This window comes from Meleagris gallopavo, chromosome 3, assembly GCF_000146605.3.
Source record: "Meleagris gallopavo isolate NT-WF06-2002-E0010 breed Aviagen turkey brand Nicholas breeding stock chromosome 3, Turkey_5.1, whole genome shotgun sequence".
Classification (NCBI taxonomy): domain Eukaryota; kingdom Metazoa; phylum Chordata; class Aves; order Galliformes; family Phasianidae; genus Meleagris; species Meleagris gallopavo.
In genome coordinates, this window is record NC_015013.2 from 76,127,299 (window position 1) to 76,151,637 (window position 24,339).

The 24,339-nt window shown below is 39.5% G+C and overlaps 1 long non-coding RNA gene across 1 annotated transcript in view; it reads left to right on the plus strand.

Annotated features, from left to right (window-relative positions):
• Positions 1-22,114, plus strand: part of LOC116216483 — a 35,569-nt gene extending 13,455 nt beyond the window's left edge. Inside the window, exons 2-3 of the long non-coding RNA XR_004159310.1 lie at positions 20,139-20,185; positions 20,445-22,114. This is a non-coding gene — a long non-coding RNA (uncharacterized LOC116216483). The remainder of the gene's footprint in view (positions 1-20,138; positions 20,186-20,444) is intronic.
• Positions 22,115-24,339: the final 2,225 nt, after the last annotated feature.

Genomic DNA, 24,339 nt, shown 5'->3' on the forward strand with positions numbered 1-24,339 from the left:
TTAAAACAAGCAATGTTATTCTGTTTTCTTACTTGTTTTTCTCATTTTCTACTGAGAACCCACAGTTTTCAGTAACCCTGAAATACTGCCTGCCAACCATGGAGCCATTTCATGAGTGGTGCTGTACTTCAGACAGTTCAGTCTGCTAAAGCAATTAAGAACTATCACTTTGCTTCAGCATTACGTAATGAAGTTTCACAGTGAAACCAATTCTGGAGGTTGATAGGAACATTTGGCACAGGTTCCTTATTTCTGACTTTTCTACCTCTTCTGTCCATGGTAAAATTGTGGTCCAATTCAAAGCTAACTTAGTAATGTTTAGAACAAGCTGTTTCAGAGCCAAATAAATTAATGGGAATCTTCCATTGGTTTTGGTAATTCATACTGAGGAGGAACGTTTTCCCAGCAGCTCAGATCAAAGCTGCAGATAAGAGAAAATAAATCTGCTTTCTTTTTTTCTTTTTTTTCTAAGAGCCTCAGAGGGGGAGGCAGCCAGTGTGGAATACAGAGCAGACCCTTCCTGTCTTTTCAGAATAACTTGCTTATTTCAGTTATTCTTGTTTTACACTTTTAGATATATGTGGGTTTGAACTCAAAGCAAAGATAGAGTACAAACCTTAGCATGACAGAAAGTGGGCTTTGTATCGTATTTGAAAACTCCTCACCAGTCTTCGTACTCTCTTGGACCATAAATTAGATAAGGTTTCTATCACTATGCATAATTGGTAATAAGAAAGAATAATTTATATAATATAGTTCAACAATGGTTCTTAAGCAGGAAGGTCTTTATGTATGCACTATACACATGCATAATGTTCTATCCCAAAACAGATGGTACAGTTCCCAAGCCTGTTACATATTGCCTGGAGGTATATTTCTCAGTTTTACATGCGAACTTACCTGGTGAAAATTTCATGGAGATGAGAGAGAAGAGACGCAGAAAAGCAGAGTTTCCATTCTCCTGCCGACCCAGTGGAAGACAATACTAACAGTAGGAGTCTGAGTAATTTCACAAAATCATATATCAAACTGGGAGGGACCCACAGGGATCATGGAGTCCAGCTCCTGGCTGGACCACACAAAAATCAAACCCTACATCTCAGAGTGTTGCACAAATGCTTCTTCAACTCCGATAGGCTCGGACCACTGCCCTGGGCAGCCCGTTCCATGCCCACCTCCCTCTGGTGCAGACCCTGTCCCTGACCCCCACCCGTCCCTCCCCTGACGCAGCTCCATGCCGTTCCCTCGGGCCCTGTCGCTGTCACACAGAGCAGAGTTCAGCACTGTCCCTCCGCTCCCTGTGAGCAGCTGCAGCCGCCATCAGGCCTCCCCTCAGCTCCTCTGCTCTGAGCTGAGCACATCAGTGTGGCCTCAGCGCTGCCCGCACATCTCGCCCTCCAGACTCTTTCCCTTCTTTGTTGTGCTCTTGTAGATGCGCTGTGATAGTGATCTATAATGCTCTCTAATAGTAATCTATGCCCTTTTTATATTGTGGTGCCCCAGACTGCACCCAGTGGTTGAGATGAGGCCGCACAACACAGAGCAGAGCAGAACAACCCCTTCCCTCGCCCAGTGGCAGTGCTGGGCCTGATGTTCCCCACAGTTGGCCCTTTTGGCTGCCAGAGCATGCTGCTGACTCATATTCAACTTGCTGTCAACCAGAACCCCCAGCTCCCTTTCCATTTGGCTGCTCTCCAGCCTCTTGTCCTATATTCTGTACATTTTTGCAGATTTGCCCCATTCCAGGTGCAGAATCCAGCACTTGTTCTTGTTAAATTTCATGTGGCTGTTGATTGCTCAGCCCTCCATATATGCAGTAGGGTTTGTTTGTTTGTTTGTTTGTTTCCAGAAAATGTCTTTTTCTGCAGAACGGAAACTTTGAGTGAGAAAACTATCTTCAGAAGTTGCTTACATATCAAAAGGGAGCTTTGTATTTTTAAATAATGATAAGTAAATGGCCTATAGTTTTTTTTAGCTCATGGGAATTGCTAGTATAGTTGTGAAGTGTTCATAACACACTTTCCCCCCCTCCTCCCTCTCCAGCTGTTACAGTTGATTTTCCTTGATAATGTTTCAAATATTCTTCTCCTTCATCTCTGTTTCTAGGCAGTACACTTCCTTGCACATACGTGTTGTGGTTCCTTTCAGGAGTCTCCAATTATCAGTAGCTGATATGAGAAGCAATTTAATATCACAGTGGCAACATTTTTTAACTGTTTTTAGGAAACTTACACTGTGTAGGCCTAAAGAAGATGGAAAACACTGCCAAGAAAATTGTTTTTTTGTTTTTGCTATTTCTCCAATAAACTGAAGAAACAGAAATAATCAAATTACAACTTTGTATTTTCAAGTGTAACAGACTTCGAAATTAAGAAAGACTATTGTATTAGCTTGTCAATTGCTTGACTTATTTCTGCCTATCTTCCTATCTTATCATACATTTTCCTTTAATTTAACAGCCTGGAAATTTGATTTAATTTGCTGTGGCCTGCTACTTCTCATTAGAAAATAAATGATCTTGAAGGGAAACCCTATCTTGGTGGATAGCACTAGAAGATCAAGATCATCTCAGTTCAAGAGGGGGTCAGAATGTTCTTTATTTCTTCGCAGTAAAACAGTGAAGTTGTGACTAGAGTCTGCCTTGAACTGGTGTTTCAGTTCAGAATGCCAGCATATGTGAAGAATACTCTCATTCTGACCATTTGTTGTCACAGGTTAATTGAGAGATGGTAGCACACAGCGTGTATTGTTATGAAGTTTGTACTGCCTCAGTATTAGAAGTTGAAGGGCTTATAGAATATTTTCTGACCCTGAAAATGTTAACTTTTTCTTTCTTTCTTTGGGGGATGTTTTTTTTCCCCAGGTATCTGAAGAAAAAGTGATGATTACAATAAGAGAAATTGCAAGAGATTTTCCAGATCTAGGGTCAGTGGTGACATCCCCATAAATCATGAGTAACCCTAACACAGACAGTCTTAAAGAGGCTTAGTTGTCATAAACATATATACTTAGGTAGAACTGTTCCCATCATATTTATCTTTCATTCCATAGCTTATAGAAACCAAATTTCTGTCATCAACAATTATTAATCATGCATTTACCCTGCTGAGACATCTAATAAAGCATCAAGTACAGAGTCTGAACATGAGTGAGAGAAAAGGAGAGAAAACATAATCCAAATTTTTTAAAGTAAAGGGAAGAAAAATCTCATGTAACATCTGTTCACCACATGTTCATAAATTACAGTGGGATTTTGAACTTTTCTTCTCTCATCTACATGTCACGCAGATTTAATAGTTCATAATTTTACAAAAAACAACATAATTATGCACCATGCTCAAAAGAACATGTGATCAGCACTCAAGCAGCACTGCTGCAAGCTGCTCTCTGTTGATGCCAAGCTTGCAGCAGTTCGGCATGTTGTGCTGTCTCAGTCATTGCATGAGAAGCTCATTATTCATTGCAAGAATGAAGAAAACACCACTGAAATTCAACTCATGAGCCTGGGCCTGAATATGATAACCTTTGACTCTCCAGGGAAATTAACATTTTGTGCTTAGACCACAAAAAATATTGGAATGTAAGATCTTACTGAGAAATACTATTTCTCATTGAGAATGCACCTTTCCACCATCAGTGCACTATAGAACAGGTTTTTATTTAGCTTAAATCAAAAAGAATGGACAAAGCAAGTATTACATAGAAGGCGTATTTTGCAATTTTTTTATTCACGGCTGAACTACAGATCAGAATCTAAAAATATGTGCTTCCATCTATTTGACTGAGACAAGTCACTGGTATACATATGCGTACACGCAATCAAGTTTCCTCTTGACATTTACATCCCATGAAACTGATCCATTTGTGCATAAAATCTATGTACAGATTCCAGGTCTTGGGCTGACTCTGCATCCAAGGGAAACCCTTGCAAATATTTATTCTGAGATGTGAAAGAAAAGAGGGAATTTAGATGCAGAATTAGGAATAGAAGGAGAGAGACAAGTATCATGAAAGGAAATTGTACTTTTGTATTATCTTCACTATCTCATTTTTAAAATTACCCTCTTCCCTACCAAATAACATTATCTTAAAGAGAGAGAACTTATAAACGTACAAGAATTTTTCCTTTGTAACATATGCACAAACAAAAAACATAGATTCCAGCATGCAAGAAGCAAAAGCAAAATCTTCAGGAAGCACACTTGCAATAAACAAATTGGAGATTAAAACCATTCCATGTCAACATTCAGATTCATTAAGACCTCAAACATTTAAGCTTTAATGTAGTTGTAATATGCAGATTTAGAGTACTCTTCAAGAAAAATATGACTCAGGAGCCAGCATGAGAAATTTCTGTTTTTTCTTTTCCTGTTGATGATAATTATGATTTAGGGCTCCATATTAAACAAGGAAGGGGCTGCAAACACAGTTTGAAATGTTTCATATTGGTGTTTTAATGAAGATCCCATAGATGCTATCTGCTTCTACCTAAGTTAATAGATTGATTTAGGTACAGGTTCTGTAAAATTTAGTAGAAAATCTTGTTGCAGTTAGAAAATCCTAGCAAGGGATTGATTTCTATGTAATAAAATTACTTCATTAAATGAAATCCTCATATTTCTTCTGAACCCTTGAGACAGCTACCAAATTTTATAAAAGGCCATTAAATATAATGCACAGCTGGCATTGCCTTGCTGGCAGGAAAGATGACTTTCCCCAGCTGAGATCTCAAAGAGAGGTCCAAAGCTGCCACGGAACTAAACAAGACTCTGTGTGCCAGAGTACTAAAAGTACTCCATGTGCCAAAGTACTAAAGGAAACAAAGCACTGCACAGGAGCAGGGGCCACTGACTAATAGACTGAGTCCCCCAAAGCAGCTAAAAATGAGAATAAAACGTTTGAACAAACTTGTTCAAAATTGCCTTTGTCTGCTGCTTCACAGTTATTTCAAGCACATGTGCTTTATTTTTGCACAGGAATTAAGAAAAATCATGAAGTCGATATGCCTTACCAGCCCAAGTTCCAAGTTTATAGAGCACTGTAACTACGGAAACTGCTGGTCCATCCTTTTATTATTCAGAGGTAGAGAAGATGGTGGAGTTTTTTGAGTAACAACGAGGTGACATTGTGGCAAGTCTTTCTGTTTCCACCATCATGATTTTTTTTTTGCCATTCCCTTTGCCTCTGTTGTTGTCAGGTGTGCTACAATCATATTGTCTTGCAGACCTACTGTCTCCTCGCTCTCAGAAAACTCAATTCAAGTAGATATCTTGGGAGTCTGCAAAGATAAATCGATTTCAATGTTTTTCATCCTGGGAAAAAGGAAAGTAGAAATCAGTTACACAATGAGCATGGAGAAGTTCTGACTCATACCTAATTTGATCTAATTTAAAGTTTATTAAGCTCAGAAGAATTCAACTGGTTTCCTTTTAGCTTTATTTCAGAACAATTGTTTGTGGTGCATGCTGCATCCCTGGGCACGTCATCTCTTTTTAGTTTTCATCCATTTTTATTTAAGCCTTTGTTTATCAGTATAGGGTGATATGTTGAAAAAATAAACTACTTATCCTTGTTGAAATAACTCTTTTTTAATGTTGGGTATGGTATGGTATGAAATTGCACATTACCCAGGGGGAAAAAGAAAGAACTTTGCAAAATTTTAATTAAAATTGAATCATGGCATAAATGGGCAGCTAGAAAACACTCTGAGAAATTCAGCACTATCAAGTTTTCAGGTTAGTTCCTTCAGTTATTTAATTCCAGAGAATGCTTGGAGTTGTCAAACAGGAGATTGATAGCAAACTTCTTGTGAGGAAACCGTTCGCTGGGTAATGTCGATGCCCCCATGAGTGCAGTTGCAAAGGAAGCTCAGAGAATATGGAAGCTCCTGGTACAAATAAATTCTTTTCTCAGGGATGAAAAATACAGAAGATCTATGGGACAGGAGCCATTTGTTCAGGGAACTGATTTCAAAGAAGAATACCATAGCTCAGTGATGCAAGCTTGTTGGAGACAGAACAGGGTAGAGAGATATTTGCCTTCCTGGATTTAGCTTTGCTTCAGCTTTATCTACGTATATGAGAAGGAGTTCGTTGTTTGCTTGATTTTTGCAATCAGAGGCTGACCATAGACCAGATGATTCCTGTAGCTGCAGGACAACCTAGTCCTCCTGACAGCAGACAGAAGTATGTGACCAGAGGAGATTATATGCATTGGAAAAACCACTGGACTGAAGTTTAGAATTTGTTGGTTGTGAGCTGTGACAATGCATCTTGCATTAATAATGCATCTTAATGTACATACAAGGGGAAATCTTGAACAAAACTTGCATGAAGCGTGTATTCACTGCAGTGCTGTGAGCTGCTGGTAGAACAGAGTTGAGAATGTAATTTAGCTAGTGAACAGAAAACAGGTATAACAGAAGAAAAAGCAAGAAAAGGCCACACCTAATGTTCTGAGTAAGACTTCTTTTCTCATTGAAATGTAAAGTTGGATTCCCAAATCTTTGTTCCAGATTTTGGCTCTATGACAAGTAACTATAAAGAGAAGAAAGATGAATGTGACTATAATACACAGGCAAAGCTGTGCATATCTGATGCGTAAAAAGAATTTGGAATTTTGAGGTCTACTAAATCAGTTGAGTCTTACTGCAATATGTTTTTCTGGTTCATTTGGCCAGAGAGCATGTATTAAATCTATATGACCGTACACATAGGCAAATATTGATTTTATTAGTAAAGAAATCGAGACAAATATGTAATGTCCTAGTATTCAGTTCTAATACACATTCCTTCTTTACTCAGACTTCTACGTGAAGGAAGGTCCCAGTAAAGTCATGAAGCCCTTCTGCCCACTCTATAAAGGTTAAGTCCATTCAGCAAAAATTGAAAATGAGAGTTGACTCCTGTGAACAATGAAGTTCTACATTTGAAATAATAAATGCATAGCTTCATGCATGTAAATTGTACTGTAATATTAACTTTTTTATACAAAAATGAATTTGAAACAAACTTATAGCACTTACTCTGTAGAAAACTTGCAATCATTGAGAAGTCTGAGTTTATTGAGTAAATAATATAACCTTATATCTTAATATTATATATTGGAAGATTTCCCAATCTTCCAAAATTCCCATAGAAACATTGAATCACCAAGGTTGGAAAATACCTCCAAGATCCAACCACTAATATTTCCCCACTAAATTGTGTCCCTTAGTACCACATCTAAATGTTTCTTGAACACCTCCAGGGATGGTGATTCCACCACTTTCCTGGGCAGCCTGTTGCAGAGCCTGACCACTCTTTTGGAGAATAGATTTTACTCAATATCCAACCTGAATAAATCTTTCATGATGGATATGCAAAGGCACATCTTTAATGAATAGCTCCAAATGATTTTTCTGTCAAATCAGGATTTATATGGAAAAATGAATTAATAGAAACCTTTTGACAAACTTTTCAGTAATTTATGCTTTTTATATTTAACATTTAATGTAAATTTGATGTTGAACAGCAGTTCTGTAGCAGTAGTTTAGCTACTGGACACCAAACAGTGGAGATGTCTGGTGCTGAGGGATCTGTACAGGAGAGCTGCGTTGGATCACATCACTTCATGATTTCCTTAGAAGGAAGTATGAAAAAGCCTTCAGGAACTGCCACTAATGGAGGCAGGCTTCCTTAGCTCCTTCTCACAGCTAGGGGGAATGGTAAGATTTTCCCATACAGGAATTCATAGGCTTGGGGATAGATCTGACAGTTCTGTAGGAAAAGGTTGCCAGCCTGGATCCCGAGCAACTACTTGCTACAGGTAGCAGGTGAGAGAAGTATGCATGTTTGTTCTTCCCAGCCCTGCCAAGTGTGCTGCTGCTCAGAGCAGGCATGGGGGAAGGCTTGGAAGGAAACATCTGCTTGGGCTTCCGAGCATCGGTCAGTGCCAAGCCATGTGGAGCTGATGGTGGCTTTGTGAGGCATTTGGTGATGCCGTGTGTTCATGCTCATTTCACAGATATTGCTGCTGTCTGTGCTGGGTTTAATATTGTGAGGGATTGAAGGAAAGTACCTTGGGAAGGATTATATGAGTAGAAGACACATAAACCTTTCTTCCTGACTGAACTTTGTTATTTTCACAAATGTGGAACACATTTGGTCTGGCATCCCATTTGATTTGTTTACTGCTTTTGTGTCCTACATTTGCAGAGGTTTTCCAACTACAGATACTTCTTTCATCTGGCCTGGCTCTGTCTTCTGCACAGAAAGCCCAGTTTAGGTGGGTGGAGTACATGTCCGGGGTGTTTGGGTGGGCCGTCAAGGAACATGCTGAACTTTTGGAATAGCCTGGGCTGTACTTTCAGCCCGGCTCAAGTGTAGAAATTCTGGGATTAGTTTGGAAAAAAGATGTTAGGCAGCATTAACTGTCAGCCCTTACCTTGGTTGCACACAGCTCCTTCTTTATGTCGTCAGTGCATCTATATGCATTATTACAGAACTGTTGAAAATTACTCTGGCTGTGTATTTTCATAAACCTGTGGTATGGCTCATTTTCAAACATCACTTTCGTTATAAAATTGTGACTCCTGCAGTGACCTGAAACTTGCCATTTTCTGCTTGCGTTGTAGATAAAATAAGTACTGTTTTTTCATAGAACCATAATTCCCAGTTTAGTTGGGAAGTATTTCAGTGAAATTGCCTTTTTTCTCTCTCCTGAGCATCTTCTTTTCCTCCATCATTTCTGCTGGCCTTCACCTGTTCAAATATGCTGAGATATTATGGTCTGGCTCCACTGCCCTTGCCACTGGGCATATCTGCCAATGGAATTTGGGGATCTAAAAAAAATTATTTTATTCTGCATGTACTCTGAGACTTGATGCATAGACTCATTCTGTAGTCTTTCAGATATGCATTGACTTCAGTTAAATGCTTCTGTAACAGTCAAGAAGCAGCCACTTTTTCCCCCAGAAGCAGTTTCCTAACGTGCGTTATTGTTGGCAGCATCTGCAGATAAACTTCTTGTAATTGATTTAATAATTTTCAAATAAAAAAAATTATGATAGCTGTGGACAGCTATAAATAACAGAAATGAAACACATTATTTGCACAGTGCCTTCACATGCACTTGTTTAGCTCTTTTGCTGTTAAGTTAAAACATCTGTTTCTATGGAAGTGGAGCATTCCATGCAACAAACACAGCACTGGAAGTGACCCACATATTAAATGACAACACTTGACAAATTCTTGCAGTTGATTACTGGGGAGGAGTAGACTGTGGTTATAATCAGAGTGAACCAAAAAAATGTGTACCTTTATAAACCTAGAGTTTAAATGAAACATCTGTACCAAATCATGTCAGTAAACCAGCACTGTAGCCAACTACCAGACCGTATGATAATGGGGTGTTTTTTACAATCCCTATTTCCATCTCCATCCTCCAAATCAGGTCCAGCCTGTGCCCACTGGCACAAATTCTGCTGGCAAACAACTGGAATAGTGTTAGGCTACAGAGCATGCTGTCAGCTTGGATACAAATACCTGTAAAAAGTTAGTGATTCCAACACATCCTGGAAATCATAAACACAGGTAGAAACTCAAGTGACTACTAGAGTGTGCTGTAGGCTACAGCCTTTTCCGGGTGTATTTTAACCAAGGCTCACACCTCACACCTTGATAAGTGTGGATGTGCTTCAGTGACTCTGAAATCTGCTTCTTAAGGAAACACACTTGTATAGCAAGGATGTGGATATTAGAATAGCACAGCATGTAAGCTGTTGATAAGCTGAGAGCACTCAGGCTGACTGAGAAACCCAGGTTTGGTAGCTCACTTAAACATAATTCTTTGGGTCTGTGGAGCTGGTATACAAAAAAATTCAGGTAAGTACAGGGGATTTTGAGTGCTTTCCAATGCTTGTTTAATGAGTAAAAATCAAATAAGAACTAATTTAGTCCATCTTTTTACTCAGACTCTTAAACAGATATTCATTAGTAGTACTTGATTCTTATTATTGCAAAATATTTTCTGAATTAATACTACAAATGAAATAAATACCCATGATGATCTCAATGGTGCCTCTGCTTGAGCAGGGCTTGGATCAGATGACCTCCAGAAATCTCTTCCAACCTCAGCAATTCTGTATGATTCTTTATGATTCTGTATGATGTTGTAGATGACATACTATACAAAAGCTGTTATGATATAGGAATACATTCAGAATTCTTTGACCAGCATGATTGATGCTCAAGAAAAGTTGAAATACTGCAGTATTTCTTGAGTAACACTTGCAAAATAGCTAGTACTTGGGAAGTTCTTACTAAACAAATAGGTAAGTGCAGTTGGGCAGAAACAAAAGGACGGGCTATACGAACAGTTAACAACTAATGAGTTGTGGTCTCAAAATTTATGCTCATTGAAGGTGATGAATGGTGTCCGTCAAGGGTCCATCTTGGGATGTGTGCTCTTCAATACCTTTAGCAATGACATAGACAATGGAATCAAGTGCACCCTCAGCAAATTTGCAGACAACATCAAGCTGATTGGTGTAGTTGATATGACAGAAGGAAGAGAAGCCATCCAAAGGGACCTGGATGAGCTTGAGGAGATGGCCCATGTGAACTTAATGAAGTTCAACAAGGCCAAGTGCAAGGTGTTGCACCTGGGTTGGGGCAACCCCAGATATATGTACAGTCTGGGAGAACTCATTGAGAGCAGCCATATGGAGAAGGATTTGGGGTTTCTAGTAGACAAAAAGCTGGACCATGTGTCAGCAATCTGCACTTGCAGCCCAGAAGGCCAAAAGTATCTTGGGCTGCTTCAAAAGAGTGGCCAAGAGAGGTGATTGTGCCCCTCTGCTCTGCCCTTGTAAGGTGCAATCTGGAGTATTGCATCCAGGCCATCCAAGTAGATGATGAATACTGAGATGTGGAGTGTGTCCAGACGAGGGCCACAGAAATGCTCAGAAGGCTGACACATGTCTTCTATATCTTTCAGGTTTCAGATTAAAGAAGGGAGATTTAAGTTAGATATTAGGAGAAAATTCTTTACTCAGATAGTGGTGAGGCACTGGCCTAAGTTGCCCAGGGAAGCTGTGGATGCTCCATTACTGGAGGAATTCAAGGCCAGGTTGGATGGGGCCCTGGGCAGCCTAATCTGGTGGGTGGCGATGCTGCCCATGGCAGGGGGGTTGGAAATGGATGATCTTTAAAGTCTCATCCCACCCAAGCCATTCTATGGTTCTTTAACTTTCCTAAAATGCTATAATAATCAGATCATGTCATTACTTAGAGCTAACCTTACAGAGCATTATGGCAATGAAGATTTGTGTCTGAAAGGTTCTTATTTAAGAACAATGAATATTTTTTTAAGATAAATAACAGGTTTTACAAAAAGGATGTAGTAAAAGTCTATAGAGGATTCATTTGAAATACAATTTTGATGAATTTGGGTTATCAAATATATTTTTGTTCTCAGCTTTCTATTTGAATACGCAAACAGTGTACAAGAAGCTTAAATGCTTAGATAAAAACATAGAAATTGTGGCTAGTAGGTTCTGAATTCAAGAATAAAAAGAGAAAAGTGGAAAACCAGTGTAGCCAGTGTGCTTAAATATACAAGAAAATCTGAAATAAAAAACTGAATTGGTTTAAGACAAACGCAAAAGGGGAGAAAATAGCTAAAGCTCAAAGGACTTAGAAACACAAGATCATCTTTGGTCTTAATATTTTATTAAACTTTTTCATAGATTTATAAGTGTTATTGTCACAAGAGACTATTAGATCATTTGGCCTGACTTGATCTTGTATAAAAGCAATGTATAGTGAGTCCTCTGAGAGGGCTCTTCCTCAATTTATTTGATACTGTATAACTAATAAACTACAATGCTATTACACAAAATGAAATAATTTGTCAAATAGAGTATTAAACAATTTTCAAAATATACCTCTTGAATAGCCTTTTTAATGACGTTTATTTGAAAGACAATTAAAAAACTTAATTCTTAGTATTTATCTGAATTTCAGCTCTACTTGTCTGCTGCTGTTGTCATAACATCTGACATATATAGGAATAAAACCACTTGAACAGAGCCATCTAAATTTTCCTTATTTTTTGGCATCTTTCAGCATCAGGCCATCAGTATATGCTTCAATATATTACTTTCTGAGTCATTTATAATGGCACAGATGTACTGTTTTATAAAGCTGAAAAAGTATCTCAGAATCTGCCAACATCAACGTCTAATTTCTGAAGACTAACCTTTTGGTTTGGAAAATTTTTACAATGGTTGTATGTCTGACTAATTAAAGTTGTCAGCTTAATCTGCCTCATCAAATACGTTACTTACTAAAATTCTACTTATATATAGGAAGTGTGTTGGTAATTGGCCAAATCATTCCAAATTATGTATAAAAACAGTTTCAGGGATTTTTTTACAGCATGATGTGAAGGTTGCAAGTCACAAACTCTGCCTCTTTGCTCATGCACAGAACTTTATATACTGCAAATAATAGCTAAGTTAGAAACAGTATTTTCATAGTCATAGAATCATAGAATGGCCTGAGTTGAAAAGGTCCACAATTATCATCTACTTTCAACCCCCCTTCTATGCGCAGGGTCGCCAACCACCAGACCAGGCTGTCCAGAGCCACATCCATCCTGGCCTTGAATACCTGCAGGGATGGGGCATCCACAACCTCCTTGGGCAACCTGTTCCAGTGTGTCACCACCCTCTGAGTGAAAAACTTCCTCCTAATGTCTAGCCTAAACCTTCCCTGTCTCAGTTTAAAACCATTCTCCCTTGTCCTATCACTATCCCCCCCTTGTAAACAGTCATTCCCCCTCCTGTTTATAAGCTCTCTTCAAGTACTGGAAGACCACAATAAGGTCTCTTTAAAGTCTTCTCTTCTCTGAGCTAAACAAGCCCAGATCCCTCAGCCTTTCCTCATAGTAGAGGTGCTCCAGCACTCTGATCATCTTAGTGACCCTCTTCTGGACCTGTTCCAAGTTTAACAATTTTAAAGAAGTTAATAGTCCAGATAAATTCCAGAACACCTCTTTTCATATATGTTAGGCAGATAGAGTTATTCTCCCAGCAAATCATGCTACATCTTAGCATCATTGTTTTTAGGGCTGTATCATATTATACTCACTCCTGCAGAGAAATTCTGAATTTTTTAAGAGCATGACTGCTACTATTTTGCATTTTTCTTCTCATATCGTGTACAATTATTTCACTTTATTTTGCCATTTGTATGTCGTATGGAATCCTGTCTGTATGGCATGACAGTTGAAAGTCTGCAACACAATCTTGACAGCTGTTTTGAAGCGAAGACTGTGATGCGTGCTGCATCTGGAGGTGCTGAGGTTTGAGTTCAGACAGTGGAAAAGTCCAATTTCTCTTTTGGGATGACTGGGATAGATTTACTATATCTAAGCTATACTATTCAGGAAGGGGACTCCATAAGGATCTACTCAGGCAGCTGCCTTTGCAAAATCAAAGCCAAACATTCTATGGCACATTTTGGGATACTACAAAATAAGTTAAGTAAAAACAAGCTAAATATTCAGTTAGAGGACTCATGGAAATTGCCTATGCTATTCTCAAATGGGAGCCAAAAGGTACACATTTCCTGTTCGATTTTTCTTCTGATTTTTAAAATATGTTTTTGTTTAATTACTGTATGTCTTTGTGAAATCAGATCCCAAATTCATAGCAGACTTTATGGATGACTGGAGATTTGCTAAAATTATAATAATATTAATCTGAATAAATTCAAACCTCCTTAATTAAGATGAGGTCTGTCTTAAAGAAGGAATGTGGAAGTGAAGAGTTATTTTTTTTTAAACTTGATCCATTGAGATTTTTCGTCTGGGATAATGATGATTCTTTATTAATGATTTACTGTCCTGTCCAGTTAAACACTATTACTTCAAACATTTGTATCATCTAAAACCGGTATGTCCTTATAGTTACAAGAAAGTTTTAATTTTATGGACTTACTAATTCTTTATAATGAAGTGCCATACAAAAATGCAGTTGTTTTTGCTTTATTTCACTGTCTGGAAAGGTCACTAGCTTATTATTGGAATTTTCTTGATTTTTTTCTAAGGCTGTGCAAGTATTTTCATCCTTCTGGATGGTGTTTCCAGTGAACTGAGCACCAGCTAGGAGTCCTGAACACATCTCTGAAGAAAGGCTGCAGCCAGTGGGCAGCACAGGATCTCCTCTGTCCACACTTATCCCTCTCCAGGGATGTGTTGTATCACATAACAGCAGCTTGACTTCAAAGTGTTACTTGGGGCTGGAGAGAGCATTCCCAACCTCAGCCCAGTTCCACTCTTTTGCTGTGAAGGAGCTGGCAAGGCACTGAGATGCGCTCTTTCTCTCCAACACCCAAGCATCAGTGCCTGAAATAGTGAGACTTCAGAGGTTCTGGAAATGGGATCAGAACGTTTGTGACAGGACTCAGCATTGTGGTGAGAGTCAGCAGGTCAGGTTGGTCAGGTTGGAATCATAGAATCACAGAATGGCCCGAGTTGGAATCCAGACCTCAAGGATCATCAGCCTCCAACCCCCCACTGCAGACAGGGCCGCCAACCTGCACGTTTAATACTAGACCAGGCTGCCCAGGGTCCCATCCAACCTGGCCTTGGACACCTCAGGGACGGGGCATCCACAACCTTCCTGGGCAGCCTGTTCCAGCATCTCACCATTCTCTTGGTAAAGAACTTCCCCCCGATATCCAGCCTAAATCTTCCCTCCTTCAACTTAAAATCATTTCCCCTTGTCCTGCTGTTATCTACCCTTTCAAAGAGTTGACTTCTCTCCTGTTTGTAGGTCCTTTAGGTACTGGAAGGCTGCAGTGAGGTCACCCCGCAGTCTTCTCTTCTCCAGTCTGAACAAGCCCATTTCCCTCAGCCTGTCTTCACAGGGGAGGAACTCCAGCGCTCTGATCATTTTTGTTGCCCTCCTCTGGACCCTTTCCAAAAGCTCTCTGTCTTTCTTGTACTGGGGGTCCCAGACCTGGATGCAGTACTCCAGATGGGGCCTCACAAGGGCAAAATAGAGAGGGACAATCACCTCACTATCCCTGCTGGCCACCCCTTTTGGTGACTTACTGATATGGAAGGGTTTTTCCAACCTTAATGACTTTATGACTTGGCAAAGCCAATTGCAGACTTTCTCGGGATGCTCTTGGATGCTACGGTAATGGTTAATACAGAAAACCCAGACTTGTCTTACCTCTTGTATTTCAAATGATGATTGCTACTGAGTGCTTCATTCTGTAGCTGTACCTGATCAGATTCCAGTTCAAGCATTGCCTCATGCTTGTTGTTCATTTCCAGTTTCAAGTCTGTATTTTCATTTGATGTCACTGGCATTGGAAATTCAGAAATCTTTGCCAAAATCAGTCAGCTGAGAATAAGGTAGTCATCCACATAAACTTCCACTCTCGTTGTGTTTCAAAACATTCAGAACCTAAGACAGCCTTACAACACTGCAGCTCTTTGTTGAAGACCCTATAACACATAGAAGTACAAAATGTGTTTGTATTTTCTGGGCAAAATTCTATCCAAATCGTTCCAGTCCAGAGAAACGTGCAACCTCAACAGAAAGATTTTCTCCATTTGAAATGAAATACTAGCATGGCTGTTGATGTACGCACTTTCCCCAGGCAAGCTCCATCTTCATATGGTTTTAATTGGGTTCTGACACTCCATCTAATCAATCCATATTAAAGAAATGGCAAAAGAACTTGAGTTTAGTTTTGTGTATTTTAAAATTGCATATTTAAAGGACTTGAGTATCAGCCACAGAGTGATTTTACATTAAATGAAAGCTGCTGGTAGGAAAAGAAAATGGAGAAAATCTCAAAGCTGCTCAGTCAGCTTCACTCACAGCACATCTTAAGTAGAAAAACCTTGTTTATCATAAATTTGATGTTATGCATTATATGGGAACCCAGTGTATTCCTGGCATGTTATTTTTAAGAAATGTTGCTTCTTAAAATCAGAAATGTCATGGAAGTTTCATAATTGCTGTTTTACCCTTATGAAATGTTCATTTTCTGCTTTCCCTCATAATAGAAAGACTGTGAGCCCTTCAGACTTCCAGAAGCTAGAGAGGTTTTACTTGAATAACTGATGGCCAAGTAACTGTTGGGTGGCTTGAAATCTATTCAGCACCCAGACGATAGATGGCTTCTAGAAACTCTGTGGTTGAATTTGAATCTTTCATTTTTTAATTCTGAATGCTAAATCAATATTACATATTATTCAGGAATCAAAACAGTTATCTTTAGTATGATAAAATAATACGATGAAAGCCTGAATTATAATTTCCTTGTCATTTAAAACGTAGTTCTGTACATTTTTAATCATTTATACTTTGTGTGCTCATAAATATGTACACTTATTTGTGGCAATCAGAAAGCTTCAGAACTATTCTATTCTTTCTATCTATCTATTCTTTATATCTATTCTATTCTTTCAGGACTATTCATCATAAACCTCCTGCATACCCACAGAAAAGTAACTAAATTTTTTTGTATTTTGTGTTACTTGGATAATTCTTTTCTGTGTGGATATACTCATTTCCCCTTACTCATAAAACCAAATAACTGGAACACAATTGAAAAGAAAATTCCTTAGTTCTCTTGTTTGAAGTATATTCAGCTCTCTCAGTAGCTCTCATGGCCCTTACCTAAATTAAGTCAAGCAGAGTTACAAAGCTTGTCAAACATCTACCATTTTAACCTTAATTTAAAGGAAAATTTATATCTGATTAGACAATTAACATCGTGATTTGTCTATCAACTCAGACTCATTTAGTACTGAAGGCACTGTCTTACAAGTGCTGAGCAATCACCTGTTTTGAAGTTCACATACTTGATTGATCATCCTGAATCAATTCAGGAACCAAGAACACCTTCACTATGTCTGACATTCGTACACCATAGCCTGACACCTCTGTCTCTGTAAAAAAAGGAAAAAAGAAACATATCCTCTCTTAGGCTGTCTCCTGATGCTACTTAAGTCTTTCTGTCTAGTGATAACTTTTCTTTTGTAAAAACAGTGGGTAGGAGGAGAGCGGATCAGTACAGACACTCAGATCACCAGTATTTACAAACGTATACACACCAAAATCAATTGTAAAAAATACATCTGGAGCTAGCAGAGAGAAAGCTGTTCACCTGGCTGTTCCACTCCAAACATTCTAAAGCACAGTATTTATGGTTTTACTCTCTTTTACTCGATACTGTCTACAGTGTAGACCCAAAACTAACAATCCCCTAATTAATCCCTTCACTGCAGTTTCCAGGGAGCCAACTGCCATTTCTGCCACTGAGTCATAGGTATTAGACTTTATTAAGCTTGAGTACACATGATGCCTGGCTTGGTGTAGTCACATCTGTGTCATGAAAATTAATGAAAAAGTATTTTTAGATCTTTTATTGATTCACTTACTTAACTTAGTCACACATTTAAACTTTTTTCATCTTTCATGTGCTCTGTCATTTTCCCTGATAACAAAGAGTGAACCAGCATTGCAGACATACTCAACTCAGTCTTTGGCTCTGATTTCACAATGCTATCTCTCTGGGTAGGTCATTATGTAGTCCTTTATCCTGAATAAGGGACTTAGATACTGTATGCCCTTCCCAGCCATTCTAAAAGAGAATTTGTACTTTTCCATTGTCTGTACTCCAACACCACCAGATGTAGCATCCGTCAGATTCTTAGTTTCAAAACAGCTGTCAGCAGCGTGTACGAGAATCTTCATGCCCTGGCATGGAAATTATATTTCACATGACATACAAGTGGCAACATCAAATCAAAGGGATAATGGCAGACTGTGCTCCAAAAATATCTGATGGATTGGTGGAAGAATAAACCAGATCACAGGCATCTTCAGTGGCACACTTTTCCATTTACCAACTCAACTGAAGTACATATGACTAGTATTGTCTCCCCTCACAAATGTATTTCCCCTCTCATCATAATTTTGGCATTGTTATAGAATGCTTTCCTCTCAGGTCTGGTATCAGATTATGTTTATTCTTTCAATTCTATTTGCAGAAATTGTATCCAGGGTGGAGTTATTTCTTCAATCATCTACTAAAATCAGCTTCTTTCTGCCTTCCCAGAAACCTACCACGTTATTTAGAATAGTCATGCTGAGATAACCTAGCTCAGTTGTTACACAGCAGGACAGAGACATTTACCGTCCAAGGTGTGCAGTTCCAGAACATCCTTCCAGCTGAAGTAGAAACAAACAACTGTATCAGGTCTACAGAATGCTTTGCTGCTGAGCCAGGGTTACCTTCAGTGAGGTTACTTAAGGAGCTCCTTTGGGGTCCATTTGCTGTGTTCCTGTGTTAATTCTCTGTGTAGTTCCTCAAGAGCAGAATCTGTCCTCATACTAAAATTCATTCCTGTTAGGCATATGGGTATTGGCTCCCTTGTCCAAAACAGAGCAGATGAGCCAAGCTTTCTTCCTAGACAGTTTTTGTTGAGGAGCAGTACTTATGTCCCACCTATATAGAGGAGTCCTCTGATGCCTTGCTGAATATCCTGCAAATTCTCCATTATGTAAATTGAAAATTATTTCGTAGGCTCAGGTTGTGGAAACATGAACCAAAAGTCTGGTGGTGAACGTGATGGTGCTTGAAGTCCTGCAGAGAGCAGCCACTCATACAGATCTTTTTGGTGTTAGTCTCCTGCTTTGTGTTTCTTATGTGCTGTGGGTAGTCTGGTTTCAGTCTATTGTTCCTCTCCCCCTCATTGCTCTTTCATTGGCAATCAGAAGTCAGTCAACTGCCCCATGCTCCTTTAGATTGGTTACTTTGGCAGGTATCAGAGTAACATGGTTATGCAAGAGGCCAAGGGGCTCCCTTTCTCTGGTCTTAATTCTGCCTAAGAATTCAAAGACTTATTTTACAGCCACAGAAAGCAATAGAAAAAAATCTTCCCCTTCATATACTAGAGTTAATACTTCTTATCTATAAAGCCTGTAAGACATGGCACAGCCTACCACACCTCTTTGGTGGCTTACCCCTGTTGAATCTTCTTTATGTGCACAGTATGCAAGATAAAGTTTGCATGGTTCTGTGCAACACCATTTCAATGTACTTTCCTTTGGCTGAATGCTCTGGGAGGCAAAAACTGAGGCCAGGAAATGCATTTTGGCAAAGCTATCTATGTGAGCTCTTGAGATCACCGTACAGAGAGCCAAGCCTCACACCAGAGGTGCAAAATCTGCTTATGGTTCTGAGCTGTTCGCTGTGGCCACAGAGAGCAGAGAGTTTGAAGAATGGTTTCCCAATAAAACACTTAGAAACAAGAAAAATGCTATTCTCAATAGAGGGATCAAGTGCATCCTTACCAGGGAATTCAAAACAAGTTTAAGAACAACTAGAAAAGCATATTCATAAACAAGTGCTGAAGATGTCCTGTATGGCAATTGCCAGCTTTCTTGCTAGATGCACCCTTCTCCAGTAATATTCTCCTGAAGGAAGCAGCAACAGGTTCAGAATAATCTACTGACCAGTTTCCAACATTCTTTAATATAATTTTTGGACAGGATAGGGAAGTTTATGGCCCAATATAACCCAACATGGCTGCACTGCCCAAGACAGTCTGGTCCTTTCCCATCAAATGCTTTATTTTAGGATCCAATGTATAACAATGTTCTGTTATAGCTGCCAGTGGGAGTTGTTATTTTATGATTGCTGGTTGTGTTCACTTTGAAAAAGTATCTTAAGAAGACGAATGCCTAAGATAGTTCTGCTGCAGCTGATGGATTTTTGACAGAGTTCCTGAGAACAGAGGGAGGGCCGTTTCAGGCCATGGGCCAAAAAATGCCTTATGCCCTAAAAATCAGAATAAGAATGGGGAGTAGCAGCAGCCAAAATGAGCTTACACTGAGAAAAGTGCTTTAAAACACTTTCTGTAATGAATTGTTTTCTTAATAGGCCTACTGTGAAAAATTTGCACTTCTTTCTCTTTTTTTCTCCCCTGAGAAAAGCTTTACATATGTTTTAAACAGTGATAAATGGCTCAGTTGCCATAATGCCTTAGTCTTGATTGATTGCTATGTATATTGTACCTGGTATGTTACATGCCATTTTCTAACACTTGTTTCCTGTTATTAGTCAAACTTCATTTCATCCGGAACAATGACTGAATTGCCCGATGAAAGGTGAGGACTCTGGTAAAAAGGACAAACCAGTCATGTTTTTGTGTCAGTGATAATCAGGACAAAATTAATTTGGCGTGCTAATTAGCCAACGTGAAATAAGGGAAGCCCATGGGGGACATTTCATTAATCAATATTTCTGTTTTCATACTAGCAAGCTTTTCTAATGCTTAGAAAATAAATTCCATCTGATCTTCTACATGGATTGCAGGGAAATGAAAAAGCATGACACCTGGACCTCTTCTCTCTTTCTTGCTGGCAGGTGGCGTGAAACAACATTTGGACTTGAGATCGTGAAAGGTGCTGTCAGAAACATTGTTCGGAGCTATGGAAAAACACCAGGTAGAGGATTTGCTTGAACACACAAATAAATTTTAGCTACTTATCTTAAAGTTTTAGCTCTTTTATAAAGGGGTAGGTGACATGAGTCTAGTTAGAAACAATGAATTGCAATGCTTCTTGCCTGATACAGTGACTGTCACATACACACAAACATGGCTGCTTGCTTAGAGGATGCTGGGAAGATGGCACAGAACAAGTACTTCTACCAAGTGGCACAAGTGACAGAAGGATTAAGTGCATGTCTGTGCCACAGTCAGAGTGACCCTGCATGTGATGGCTCTGGTCTGATGACACTGCTGGTCATTGTGGTATCATGGTCACATTCGGTGTCATCGTCTTGTGCATTCACAGAAGTCATGGCAGCAAGCACCATGAGCAGATTGTGATTTGACTGTAGAGCTTCATTTCTCTTGATTTTTTGTTGGATTCTATCCCATCTGAAAACTATGTGTTAGTTGAAGGATGTTGAAAAATAAAAGAATAAATCAGACCCTATGGAACTGGACAGACTTCATTCACTCATGCTGGAATCAGCTCTTGTAACAGGTAAAGACATTGTAGGATGCTTTTTTAAGAACTGCCTAAGCGCGGGCTTCTCGGAGTGCAGCAACAGGTGCCACTATATAAGGGTTAATGCAGTTTGGCACAGGCAAGGCAGTAACTGCAGACGAGGACAATTCATCTGTGATGCTGATGGAGTTACTCCTTTCCTGGGGTGTGCTGGAAGTCACAAGGCCAAAGGCCAAGTGACTTCACTCTTCTCAGAAGAGGCCATGACACATATCCTGGAATGTCACACTGAAATTGCAAAAACATCTGACAAGGACTGAGGCTCTCTACAGACACCAGCGTGAGCCCTCGGATGTTTTTCACTTCTGATCACTGATTTAATAACCCGGCACATCTCTCAGAGCTACTGAGATAAGTACTCAGCTATTACTTGTAGATCACGCCAATACTATCGTATAGTTTCATGTCTTACTGCAGTTTTCTTAGGCCATCAAAGCAGGCTTTTTTTGACCTGGTCAGATAACTCTGAGTACCAGACTGTTTCTTGATACCTTGATAAACAAACTCGTCTCTTTACCTGAAGGAGGATCGTTTCTCAGAACTGATGTTTTTAGGATTAAGTTACAGAAAAATTGCTGTCCATATGTGCTGTGCAAAGTAAGCGAAGCCAAACACAGCCCAAACTGTAATAATATCAGAAGAGCAATAATTTGAAATGAGGTGGCTTGTTACAAACTGCAGTCTGTTTGGAAAAGAACTCCTTTTCCTCAGCCCTGGGAAGTTCAAAGGCTCCATTGGTTACAGTTTGTACAGTGCTGTGAGTTCCTCACATAGTGCTCCAAAAGTGGCAGGTTTATCTCATTTATCACAAAATGATATATCTGAAGGATGAAAATGAGTAACCCATGGCAAACCTAAGATGGTCACTTAAGAGCTTGCGTATTAGTTGCAATTAGTATATGGTTGTGCATTTCATAAAGATTTTGACTTTCAATGAAAACAAAATACTGCACCAAGTAATCAAAATTAGTGGAGTTGCACCACTTTGTACCAATATCACAGAATCACAGAATGGCCCAGGTTGGAAGGGAACTCAAGGATCATGAAGATCCAACTCCTCCTCCACATGCAGAGCCACCAACCTCCCCATTTAATACTAGCTCAGGCTGCCCAGAGCCCCATCCAATCTGGCCTTGAACATCCCCAGGGACGGGGCATCCACAACCTCTCTGGGCAGCCTGTTCCAGCATCTCACCATTCTCTTGGTAAAGAGCTTCCCCCTGACAATAGAGGAGGATGCCCATTTTATCTTTTTTCTAAATGACACACTTCCTTGTGAATTCTAAATTTGACCACTGCCAGGAATAATAAGTGCATTCTGTGATTTGTTTTTCCAAAGTCTTCCTGTCAGTAGCATGGCAACCACAGTACATGAAGCACTTGATCTATACATTAGGTTGTTACTGAGAATGTAATGCATATGTATCTCCATGAGAAATAGGGAAATAAAGAAAAAGGAATGTGGAAGAGTACAAAGCTCCATGAAATCCAGGAGGATCTTCATTGTAATAACTGATTACCTCCAGAAAACACTGCAGTCCATGCAGATGTGAAGGTCTCCATAGGCTAAGTTTTTGCATTTCTTGTTGCAAAATTTTAATAGAAAGATACAGCCTGAATATTCTTCTGATTACTAGACTAGTTCGAATAAAGCCAATTTCTGTTCTGCCTGTGCTAAGTGTCCTCCTCTGCTGGGGAGTACCCTGAAGCTACAGCCAACTTTATTCAGGAAGGCTGCTCTGCGGCGGACAGGCAGCTCCTACACAGGGAAAAGTCCCTGTGAAAGTGTGCTGCAAACCCCAGGGCCCTCTGGGTCTGTCAGCTTCACCCATGTGAGGGCTCAGCACTGGGGTGCTGGGTACCAGCCATGGGAATGGGGGCATCTTCCTGGCTGAATGGTGTGAGGAAAACTCTCACTGAGAAAGTATTCCATAATTCTGGGAATTCTGTTCTTTGTATAGTTGTATATTGTGTACATTCTTCAGAAATACAATCACGTATAGGCAGAATTTGAATGGTTTCTCCGAGGCTTTTGCAGACCTTGATGCTGTGTGGGATGGATTGGAAAAATAAGGTGACACAATTATCTGCAAATGCTCACCCAGAAGGAAAGTATCAGCAAGTTTGCTGGAAAAACAATGTTCCCCTAAATACAACAGCATTTGTTTCACCTTGCTACTGAAACACTAGCCTACAAGTGAGGAGCTAAGAAGAATCCTCAGCTCCTGCAGACTACTCTGCTTCTGTGATTTTTCAGCACAAATATAAGGCAGCTGAGGTTCCCAGATGGGCCTTTTCCCCTGCTCTGCTACTGACTTCGAGTATTGTCAATGAGTACTGACATTCTCAATTTATTAATTTATGAAGAAATGGCTGCAGCTGTGTTGACCACCTTGCACTGCTGTTTTCAGGATTAAGCAGCAGTTGGTAAAATATTCAAACATCATAGTGGAATAAAGCACTAATAGTCTAGGGCAGCTTTCCTGTGGTATGGAGATGAGCATGTTAATGCTTCTGCTTCAAATCAGCCTGCCAGTTAAAATGAAAAGAATGTGCACTACCATCCTTCCTCTTAAGACAGTCAAATGTATTCACCTCTGCTTAGAGAAAAGAAGCATGAAATAACCATAAATTGCTTCAGCAAATTACAGTCTAGACTTGCTGATTTGTTTTAACAACATGAGATATCAAACCCATATGCAAGCATTATTGTAAACTGCTGTTTCTAAATGTCTGTAAACTTATTGTCCTGTAGCCTGACTATCACTGCAGCCAAGTAATTACTTAGATTTAATATTTAATTTGTAACAGGAAAGGAGTGTTCACTGTGTCACTTACAGCAGTCTGGTTTTTCTCCTCTCCTGACATCTTTAGACAGAGGTCTGGGTCGTCACTATCATTTGACAGAAATGAAGCTCACAGAAGATGAGAAAGCTGCTTGTGGTTAGGTAACACCAACACAAACAATGAGCTGTGTACCTCCAAGAGGAAAATGAAACAGGAGTCAGGCTGCATTTAATTTTTAATGATTTTTTGTGGTTGTCCAAGTTTATCTTTATAATTTGTAGTACTCGCAAGATGCGCTCATTTCCTTCAGAACAGCAGCTATGGGAGGCAGGGAGGATTACCCATAAGGTTTTCCCACAACAGAGCTTAGCCTACTTCTAGATGACGGTGAAAGCTATCAGTGGCTACAAGTGATTTCTTTCCTTTGGTACACACAGTGTTCAGCCAAGTACATGCAC